Source organism: Scyliorhinus canicula, chromosome 9, assembly GCF_902713615.1.
Source record: "Scyliorhinus canicula chromosome 9, sScyCan1.1, whole genome shotgun sequence".
NCBI lineage: Eukaryota > Metazoa > Chordata > Chondrichthyes > Carcharhiniformes > Scyliorhinidae > Scyliorhinus > Scyliorhinus canicula.
The window spans coordinates 95,405,432-95,416,335 of NC_052154.1; the positions used below are offsets into that span (position 1 = coordinate 95,405,432).

Genomic DNA, 10,904 nt, shown 5'->3' on the forward strand with positions numbered 1-10,904 from the left:
GACGTTAGGCTCACTGGCCTATAGTTACCGGGGTTATCTCTACTCCCCTTCTTGAAAAAAGGGACCACATTTGCTATCCTCCAGTCCTCTGGCACTATTCCTGTAGCCAATGATGACATAAAAATCAAAGCTAAAGGCTCAGCAATCTCTTCCCTGGCGTCCCAGAAAATCCTAGGATAAATCCCATCAGGCACCGGGGACTTATCTATTTTCACCTTGTCCAGAATTGCCAACACTTCTTCCCTACGCACCTCAATGCCATCTATTCTAATAGCCTGGGTCTCAGCATTCTCCTCCACAATATTATCTTTTTCTTGAGTGAATACTGACGAAAAGTATTCATTTAGTATCTCGCTTATCTCCTCAGCCTCCACACACAACTTCCCACCACTGTCCTTGACTGGCCCTACTCTTACCCTAGTCATTCTTTTATTCCTGACATACCTATAGAAAGCTTTTGGGTTTTCCTTGATCCTACCTGCCAAAGACTTCTCATGCCCCCTCCTTGCTCGTCTCAGCTCTCTCTTTAGATCCTTCCTCGCTTCCTTGTAACTATCAAGCGCCCCAACTGAAACTTCATGCCTCATCTTCACATAGGCCTCCTTCTTCCTCTTAACAAGAGATTCCTCTTCTTTGGTAAACCACGGTTCCCTCGCTCGACCCCTTCCTCCCTGCCTGACTGGTACGTACTTATCAAGAACATGCAATAGCTGTTCCTTGAACAAGCTCCACATATCCAGTGTGCCCAACCCTTGCAGCCTACTTCTCCAACCAACACATCTTAAGTCATGTCTAATGGCATCATAATTGCCCTTCCCCCAGCTATAACTCTTCTTGATGAAGCTCGTGTCGTCCCAGTTGGGGGCGTACACGTTAACTAGTACTACCGGTGCCCCATCCAGGGCCCCGCTGACCATGACGTCCCGTCCCCCCGGGTCCGTAACCATCTTTGTCACCCTAAACATCGCCCTCTTGCCGATCAATATCGCCAGCCCCCTGGCCCTTGTCCCATAGCAGGAATGGTAGGTTTGTCCCACCCAGCCCTTTCTTACCCGCAGTCGGTCCTGCTCCCTCAGGTGCGTCTCTTGGAGGAAGACTATGTCGGCCCTCATGTTTCTGAGGTGGGTGAGGACTCTGGATCTCTTCACTGGGCCGTTGAGTCCTCTTATGTTCCAGGTGACTATCCTGGTGGGGGGCTTCTGCCCCCTCGCTCCTGTGGGATTAACCATACTTATTTGGTGGACGCGCCCCTGCCCTCCAGGGTTTCCCTTTGTTAGGGGGCCGTCCAGGATGGCCGCTATCACTGCTCTCTCCATGCGGTCGGGTCCCTGCGCTCCGGGGTTTCCCTTATGACCGGGGGCACCCGCCATGGCCGCCCATTGTGTGTCCGCCACGCGGGTAGTCCCCTGCACTCTGGGGTCTCCCTTCGCCCAGAGACCGTACTGGGTGGGTGCTTGTGCGGTTCCTTGTTTCGAGCCCTTGATTGTGGCACTTTGTAGCCCTGTTCCTTTTCTAGCCTCGTTTGTCCCTCCTTCCCTGCATCCCCCCCTCCCCGGTCTCTCCCTCCCTGTGTACCCCCCGCCCCCGGTCTCTCCCTTTTCCCTCCTCTCCCATATACCCCTCCTTTGTCCCTCTTTCCCCTGTTCCTGTCCCCTTTTGCTCTCCCGACTCTGTTGGGTGATCCCCCCCCCATCCCCTGCCTGGCGCCTTCCCCCCTGTTGGGGGCGCGCTGTGGCCCTGCTTTGTTGCATGCCCCCGGCGCTAGCTCTCCTGCTAGTACGGTGGCCCCCCTCTCGGGAGTTACTGTCTCGCTTCTCCTCTGCCTGGCCTCAGCCGTTTTCTGCCCGCTCTTCCCCCATCCTACCCTGCACCCCTCTCACTTGCTCTCCCTTCTCCGCTACTCCCATTCCCTCGTGCTGGGGCCTGGCCTCCCACCTGGAGCGGTCCCTCGGGCAGTGGTTTTCTCTTTGTTTAGGGTGCTCTTGCCGTGGCAGGGGCGGGGGGGCCTGGCATTGCCTCACCCCTCCCCACCCCCCCTGTCGGCGTTTTGTTGCCCCTTACCAGGGGCCCCTCATCTCTACCCTCGCTGGTGGTTTTCCAGCCCGTGTTCCTCGACAAACTTGTTTGCTTCAGCGGGGCCTGTAAAGAAGTATTCTCTATCTTGGTATGTGACCCAGAGTTTCGCCGTGTACAGCATACCAAAACACACTTTGCTCTTGTGAAGAGATGCTTTCGCTCTATTGAACTCTGCCCTTCTCCTGGCTAGATCTGCCCCAATGTCCTCGTAAATTCTAATGGCGTGTCCTTCCCATTTGCAGGCTCTATTTTTCCTGGCCCAGTGCAGGATTGTTTCCCTATCCTGGTACCGGTGCAGTTTAGCTATGACTGCTCTCGGATGGTCTCCTGCCTTGGGCTTCGGGCGCAGCGACCGGTGTGCTCTGTCCATTTCTGGTGGGTTAGGAAAGGTTTCCCTCCCCACTAAGTTGCCCAGCATCTCGGCCACGTATGCCGTGGGGTTTCTACCCTCGATCCCCTCTGGTAGGCCCACTTTCCTGGTCGTCCACTCTGCCCTTCAGGCTCCCCTGTGTTGTGCCCAGTCTCGCCACCTCCTTCTCCAGGGCCGTGACCCGGTCGCTCATGTCAGTTGCTGCTTTCTCCAGCTCCTTAATGGTCGCCCCCTGGGCTTCCAGTTTCTCCCCTTGGCCATCCAATTTCTCTTCATATATGGTCAGGGCCTGCTGCACCTCTGTCAGGGTCTTGGCCACTGCTGCCTGCACTGCGGCCTCTATGACTGCCCTAGCCTCTGCCTTGTTTACCTGCTGATGCTCCCCCAGCGCCTCGGTAAATGCCTTCCAGTTCCAGCTCCCCCCTGGCCCTGGGGGAGAGGGCACCTGTCTGTCTCAGCACTGTCTGTCTCAGCGCTGCCTGTCTCAGCGCTGCCTGTCTCAGCACTGTCTGTCTCAGCGCTGTCTGTCTCAGCGCTGTCTGTCTCAGCGCTGTCTGTCTCAGCGCTGTCTGTCTCAGCGCTGTCTGTCTCAGCGCTGTCTGTCTCAGCGCTGTCTGTCTCAGCGCCGTCTGTCTCAGCGCCGTCTGTCTCAGCGCCGTCTGTCTCTGCGCCGTCTGTCTCAGCGCCGTCTGTCTCAGCAGTGTCTGTCTCTGCAGTGTCTGTCTCAGCACCGTCTGTCTCAGCACCGTCTGTCTCTGCACCGTCTGTCTCAGCACCGTCTGTCTCTGCACCGTCTGTCAGCACCGTCTGTCTCAGCACCGTCTGTCTCTGCACCGTCTGTCTCAGCGCCGTCTGTCTCAGCGCCGTCTGTCTCAGCGCCGTCTGTCTCAGCGCCGTCTGTCTCAGCGCCGTCTGTCTCAGCGCCGTCTGTCTCAGCGCCATCTGTCTCAGCACCGTCTGTCTCAGCACCGTCTGTTTCAGCACTGTCTGTTTCAGCACTGTCTGTTTCAGCACCATCTGTCTCAGCACTGTCTGTCTCAGTAGTGACTGTCTCAGTAGTGACTCTCCAACCTCTCCCACCATCAGTCCAATCATTTCAAGAAGGTCAATTTAATCTAACCTGATCACGAAACATCACCAATACGTATCAAAGCTGCTGCACAGATGTCACTGTATCCCTGGGAGCATTTCATCAGTCACAGGAAGTAGGTGATTATGGAGAACGTGGGATGGGATTTTCATGACTGAATATGAGAGTGTGAAAGTGTAAAAATAGATAAGTCCCCTGGGCCAGATGGGATTTATCCTAGGATTCTCTGGGAAGCCAGGGAGGAGATTGCAGAGCCTTTGTCCTTTACCTTTATGTCGTCTTTGTCGACAGGAATAGTGCCGGAAGACTGGAGGATTGAACAAATGTCCCCTTGTTCAAGAAGGGGAGTAGAGACAACCCTGGTAATTATAGACCTGTGAGCCTTACTTCGGTTGTGGGTAAAATGTTGGAAAAGGTTTAAGAGATAGGGTTTATAATCATCTTGAAAAGAACAAGTTGATTAGCGATAGCCAACACGGTTTTGTGAAGGGTAGGTCATGCCTCACAAACCTTATTGAGTTTTTTGAGAAGGTAACCAAACAGGTGGATGAGGGTAAAGTGGTTGATGTGGTGTATATGGATTTCAGTAAGGCGTTTGATAAAGTTCCCCACGGTAAGCTTTTGCAGAAAATACGGAAGTATGGGATTGAAGGTGATTTAGCGGTTTGGATCAGTAATTGGCTAGCTGAAAGAAGACAGAGAGTGGTGGTTGATGGCAAATGTTCATCCTGGAGTTCAGTTACTAGTGGTGTACCGCAAGGATCTGTTTTGGGGCCACTGCTGTTTGTCATTTTATAAATGACCTGGAAGAGGGTGTAGAAGGATGGGTCAGGAAATTTGCAGATGACACGAAGGTCGGTGGAGTTGTGGATAGTGCTGAAGGATGTTATAGGATATAGAGGGACATAGATACGCTGCAGAGCTGGGCTGAGAGGTGGCAGATGGAGTTTAATGCGGAAAAGTGTGAGGTGGTTCACTTTGGAAGGAGTAACAGGAATGCAGAGTACTGGGCTAATGGCAAGATTCTTGGTAGTGTAGATGAACAGAGAGATCTCGGCATCCAGGTACATAAATCCCTGAAAGTTGCCACCCAGGTTAATAGGGCTGTTAAGAAGGCATATGGTGTGCTAGCCTTTATCAGTAGGGGGATTGAGTTTCGGAGCCACAAGGTCATGCTGCAGCTGTACATAACTCTGGTGCGGCCGCTCCTGGAGTACTGCGTCCAGTTCTGGTCACCACATTATAGGAAGGATGTGGAAGCTTTGGAAAGGGTTCAGAGGAGATTTACTAGGATGTTGCCTGGTATGGAGGGAAGGTCTTACGAGGAAAGGCTCAGGGACTTGAGGTTGTTTTCGTTAGAGTGTAGAAGGCTGAGAGGTGACTTAATAGAGACATATAAGATAGTCAGAGGGTTAGATAGGGTGGACAGTGAGAGTCTTTTTCCTCGGATGGTGATGACCAACACGAGGGGACATAGCTTTAAATTGAGGGGTGGTAGATATAGGACAGATGTCAGAGGCAGTTTCTTTACTCAGAGAGTAGTAGGGGTGTGGAACGCCCTGCCTGCAACAGTAGTAGACTCGCCAAATTTAAGGGCATTTAAGTGGTCACTGGATAGACATATGGATGAAAATGGAATAGTGTAGGTCAGATAGGCTTCAGATGGTTTCACAGGTCGGCACAACATCGAGGGCCGAAGGGCCCGTACTGCGCTGTAATGTTCTATGGTCCACCGGGCAGCTATATTCTGTAAGGTAAGAGGGGATAGAGGCTCGGGCAGTTGCATGCTCCTCCTGTAGGATGTGGGTGGTGAGGGATACCACCGGTGTCTCCGCTGACTATACCTGCGGGAAGTGCACCCAACTCCAGCTCCTCAGAGACCGTGTTACGGAACTGGAGCTGGATGAACTTTGGATCATCCAGGAGGCAGAGGGGGTAATAGACATGAGTTACAGGGAGGTAACCATACCCAAGGTACAGGACAAGAGTAGCTGAGTTACAGTCGGGAAAGAAAACAAACAGGTAGATAGTGCAGGGATCCCTCGTGGCCATTCCCCTTCAAAACAAGTATACCGTTTTGGATGCTGTTGGGGGGGATGACCTACCGGGGGGAGGCCCTAGCAGCCAGGTCTCTGGCACTGAGTCTGGCTCTAGGGCTCAGAAGGGAAGGGGGGAGAATAGAAAAGCAATAGTGATAGAGACTCAGTGGTTAGGGGAATAGATAGGAGATTCTGTGGTTGCGAGGGAGACTCCCAGAAGGTATGTTGCCACCCAGGTGCCAGGGCCAGGGATGTCTGGGATCGTGTCTTCAGGATCCTTCAGGGGGAGGGTGAGCAGCCAGAAGTTGTGGTGCACATTGGTACCAACAACGCAGTAGGAAAAGGGGCGTGGATGTAATAAACAAGTTTAGGGAGTTAGGCTGGAAGTTAAAAGCCAGGACAGACAGAGTTGTCATCTCTGGTTTGTTGCCGGTGCCACGTGATAGCGAGGCTAGGAATAGGGAGAGAGTGCAGTTGAACACATGGCTGCAGGAATGTTATAGGAGGGAGGACTTCAGGTATTTGTTTAATTGGAGCGCATTCTGGGGAAGGTGGGACCTGTGCAGGCAGGATGGGTTCAATCCGAACCAGAGGGGCACCAATATCCTGGGCGGGAGGATTTCTAGTACTCTTCGGGAGGGTTTAAACTAATTTGGCAGGGCAATGGGAATCGGACTTGCAGTCCAGCAACTAAGGTAACCGATGCTCAGGACGTCAAAGCGTGTAGTCGGGCAGTGGGGAAGGTAACATTGACAAAGGAGAGTACTTGCAGGCACGGAGATGGGTTGAAGTGTGTATACCTCAACGCAAGAAGCATCAGGAATAAGGTGGGTGAACTTAAGGCATGGATCGGTACTTGGGACTTCGATGTGGTGGCCATCACGGAAACTTGGATAGAAGAGGGGCAGAAATGTTTGTTGGAGGTTCCTGGTTATAGATCATCATAGATCATAGAATTTACAGTGCAGAAGGAGGCCATTCGGCCCATCGAGTCTGCACCGGCTCTTGAAAAGAGCACCCTACCCAAGTTCAACACCTCCACCCTATCCCAATATCCCAGTAACCCCACCCAACACTAAGGGCAATTTTGGACACTAAGGGCAATTTATCATGGCCAATCCACCTAACCTGCACATCTTTGGACTGTGGGAGGAAACCGGAGCACCCGGAGGAAACCCACGCACACACGGGGAGGATGTGCAAAGTGACCCAAGCCGGAATCGAACCTGGGACCCTGGAGCTGTGAAGCGATTGTGCTATCCACAAGGCTACCGTGCTGCCCCGATGTTTCTATAAGATTAAGGAGGGTGGTAAAAGGTGGGGGGGTTGCATTGTTAATTGGATAGTGTAACAGCTGCAGAAAGGCAGTTCGAGGAGGATCTACCTACTGAGGTAATATGGGTTGAAGTCAGAAATAGGAAAGGAGCAGTCACCTTGTTGGGAGTTTTCTATAGGCCCCCCAATAGCAGCAGAGATGTGGAGGAACTGATTGGGAAACAGATTTTGGAAAGGTGCAGAAGTCACAGTGTATTAGTCATGGGTGACTTCAACTTCCCAAATATTGAGTGGAAACTCTTTCGATCAAATAGTTTCGATGGGGTGGTGTTTGTGCAGTGTGTCCAGGAAGCTTTTCTAACACAGTATGTCTATTGTCCAACCAGAGGGGAGGCCATATTGGATTTGGTACTTGGTAATGAACCAGGGCAAGTGATAGATCTATTAGTGGGGGAGCATTTTGGAGATAGTGACCACAATTCTGAGACTTTCACTACTAAAATGGAGAGGGATAGGTGCGTGCAACAGAGCAAGGTTTACAATTGGAGGAAGGGTAAATACGATGCTGTCAGACAAGAACTGAAGTGCATAAGTTGGGAACATAGGCTGTCAGGGAATGACACAATTGAAATGTTGAACTTGTTCAAGGAACAGATACTACGTGTCCTTGATATGTATGTCCCTGTCAGGGAAGAGATGGTCGAGTGAGGGAACCATGGTTGACAAGAGAGATTGAATGTCTTGTTAAGAGGAAGAAGGATACTGATGTAAGGCTGAGGAAACAAGGTTCAGACAGGGCGCTGGACGGCTACAAGATAGCCAGGAGGGAACTGAAGAAAGGGATTAAGGAGAGCTAAGAGGGCATGAAAAATCTTTGGCGGGTAGAATCAAGGAAAACCCCAAGGCCTTTTACACATATGTGAGAAATATGAGAATGACTAGAGTGAGGGTATGCCTGATCAAGGACAGTAGCGGGAGATTGTGTATTGAGTCTGAAGAGATAGGAGGGGTCTTCAACGAGTACTTTTCAGTATTTATGAATGAGAGGGGCCATATTGTTGGAGAGGACAGTGTAAAACAGACTGGTAAGCGCGAGGATATACTTGTTAGGAAGGAAGATGTGTTGGGCTTTTTGAAAATAGACAAGTCCCCCGGGCCTGACGGGATATATCCAAGGATTCTATGGGAAGCAAGAGATGAAATTGCAGAGCCGTTGGCAATGATCTTTTTGTCCTCACTGTCAACAGAGGTGGTACCAGGGAATTGGAGAGTGGCGAATGTCGTGCCCCTGTTCAAAAATAGGAATAGGGATAACCCTGGGAATAACAGGCCAGTTAGTCTTACTTCGGTGGTAGGCAAAATAATGGAAAGGGTACTGAGGGATAGGATTCCTGAGCACCTGGAAAAACACTACTTCATTAGGGATAGTCAGCACGGATTTGTGAGGGGTAGGTGAGGCCACATTTGGAGTACTGTGTACAGTTCTGGTTGCCTCATTTTAGGAAGGATGTGGAAGCTTTGGAAAAGGTGCAAAGGAGATTTACCAGGATGTTGCCTGGAATGGAGATTAGGTCTTTCGAGGAAAGGTTGAGGGTGCTCGGCCTTTTATCATTGGAACGGAGAAGATGAGGGGTGACTAGATAGAGGTTTACAAGATGATCAGGGGAATGGACAGAGTAGACAGTCAGAGACTTTTTCCCTGGGTGGGACAAACCATTACAAGGGGACATAAATTTAAGGTGAATGATGGAAGATATAGGGGGGATGTCAAAGGTTGGTTCTTTACCCAGAGAGTAGTGGGGGCATGGAATGCACTGCCTGTGGAAGTAGTTGAGTTGGAAACATTAGGGACCTTCAAGCGGCTATTGGATAGGTACATGGATTAGGGTAGAATGATGGGGTGTAGATTAATTTGTTCTTAATCTGGGACAGAGGTTCGGCACAACATCGTGGGCTGAACGGCCTGTTCTTTGCAGTATTTTTTTATGTTCTATGGTGGTGACACTGGAGACTGGGATCTTTGAAGATTGGTATCATTCAGCAACGTGTGTGCACAATTATTTGGTATACTGTTGTGCACAGCACCCAGCTGTCTTTTCCATTGTCCTCACGGTGCCTGGGAAGTTGGGGGTCTGGGCTGACGAAAGAAAATAGCCACGTTGTCTGCTCCTGGTCACTATCCAGTGTCCCTGCTGGAAACAGAGGGTGTGACAGTCAAGTGAGGGGGAAAAAAGGACGTGTATCTGACCCCACACAGGGTAATAGCAGACTGACACTTGCTGTGGAACAGTCTCTAAGTCAGGAGTCAGCCTCTTCAGCAAAGGAGGAGAGGGAGTTGGAGGAAATGATGTTTCCTTTTCCTGTTTTACAGAAGGATTGCACCGTACTACACCAGAGAATACAGAGAGGATAGATCCTGACCATACACCACGGAACAACTGCATAACTGTGGGAAGACACCCAGTCCCTTCACAGCGTTGCTGAACACAGAGACGGTTGGGCAGTGATACCATCATCTGGAAATTGGTCGAATCAGTGGAGCTTTGACATCTCATCAGTTCTGAAACTGGTCAGATCTGAAGGTTTAACCGTTAACGATTGGTCAGGGTGAAGCTGGGAAGAAGTGTGAGTGGGCTCCAAGTGTGGTGAGAGCTTCAATCATTCATCGAGCCTCATGAACTACTGACTCATTCCTACAGGTGAGCGGCTGTTCCAGTGTGAGGTGTGTGAGGACGAGTCCACACAGTGCATCCGTTGCATCACCTGGAACACAAGAATTGAATGGAAGAGAAACCATTCAAGTGTGAAGTATGTGGCAAATCATTCTCATGCTCAACTCAGTTCCTGAGACGCCAACACATTGACACAGGGGAGAAACCAGTCAAGTGTGAGGAGTGTGGTGAAGCCTTCACACAGTTATCGCACCTCCTGGTCTATCAGACAATCCACATAGGGCATAAACCTTTCAAGTGTGAGGTTTGCAATAAAGGTTTTGCGACATCTACAAGGCTCTTGGAACACCAGAGTATTCACACAGGGGAAAAACCATTCAGATGTGAATTGTGCAATCGAGCCTTTGTCCCGTCATTAGCTCTCGCACAATACATCTGCATCATTCTCGCGTTCATCAGCCCTCCGTGAACACCAACACCTTCACACTGGGGAGAAGCTGTTCAAGTGTGAGGTGTGTAACCGGGACTTTACACAGTTATCAGGCCTGGTGAAGCACCGGCGTATTCACACAGGAGAGAAGAAAACATTCACGTGTGAGGTGTGTAATAAGGACTTTGAACAATTATGGGGCATGTTGGCTCACCGTCGCATTCACACAGCGGGGATGGCAAGTGGGGTGTGTGACTGAGCCTCACACAGATAGTCACGCTAATGAAACACTGACATATCCATACTGAGGGAAAGGTGTTTCATTGTGAGGTGTGTGACAAAGACTTCACATTCTGAGACACACTTGTGAAACACTGACACACACACATGTGTAGAAGGCGTTCAAATGTGAGGTGTTTAACATAATCATCAGACCTGATGTATGGCTGACACATTCACACAGGAAACTGGTCACATGCATTATGTTAGCCTTCACAAACTAATCAAAATTCCTTGTTCTTGCTGGGAGTCACACAAGAAATTAACCTGGAACACTACTGGATTCACACAGCGGAGAAATTGTTCAGGTGTAAAGCTTGTGACAAGTCTTTAACCCGCACATCTGATATCCCGAAGCACCAAGGGGATTTACACAGGAGATAAACACTCCAGCTGTGAGGTATGGAACCTCCACACACATCAACAGATTTACACGAGGTTTAACCCATTCAGGTGTGAGGTGTGTGACCAGGCTTTAATACAATCAGTGGATCTCCTGGTCCATCAACACACACAGAAGAAACCCTAACAGCGAGTGTTGTGGAATAAAAACCTTCACCCAGTGGCGTATCTCCTGGAACATCAGTGAACCGACATGGAAGGTACCCTTTCAGTGTGACATGTGTCAGGATTGTTGATCCTACTCCTCCTGTAAGAGTCCTTCCCGTATATT

General features: G+C 50.4%; 1 protein-coding gene across 1 annotated transcript in view; it reads left to right on the forward strand.

Moving 5' to 3' along the window:
* LOC119971543 (zinc finger protein 271-like) overlaps positions 1–10,374 on the forward strand; it is a 146,200-nt gene extending 135,826 nt beyond the window's left edge. The window contains exon 3 of the transcript XR_005461868.1: positions 9,222–10,374. The gene's annotated coding sequence lies outside the window, so the exon portion shown is untranslated. The remainder of the gene's footprint in view (positions 1–9,221) is intronic.
* The last annotated feature ends 530 nt before the right edge of the window (positions 10,375–10,904 follow it).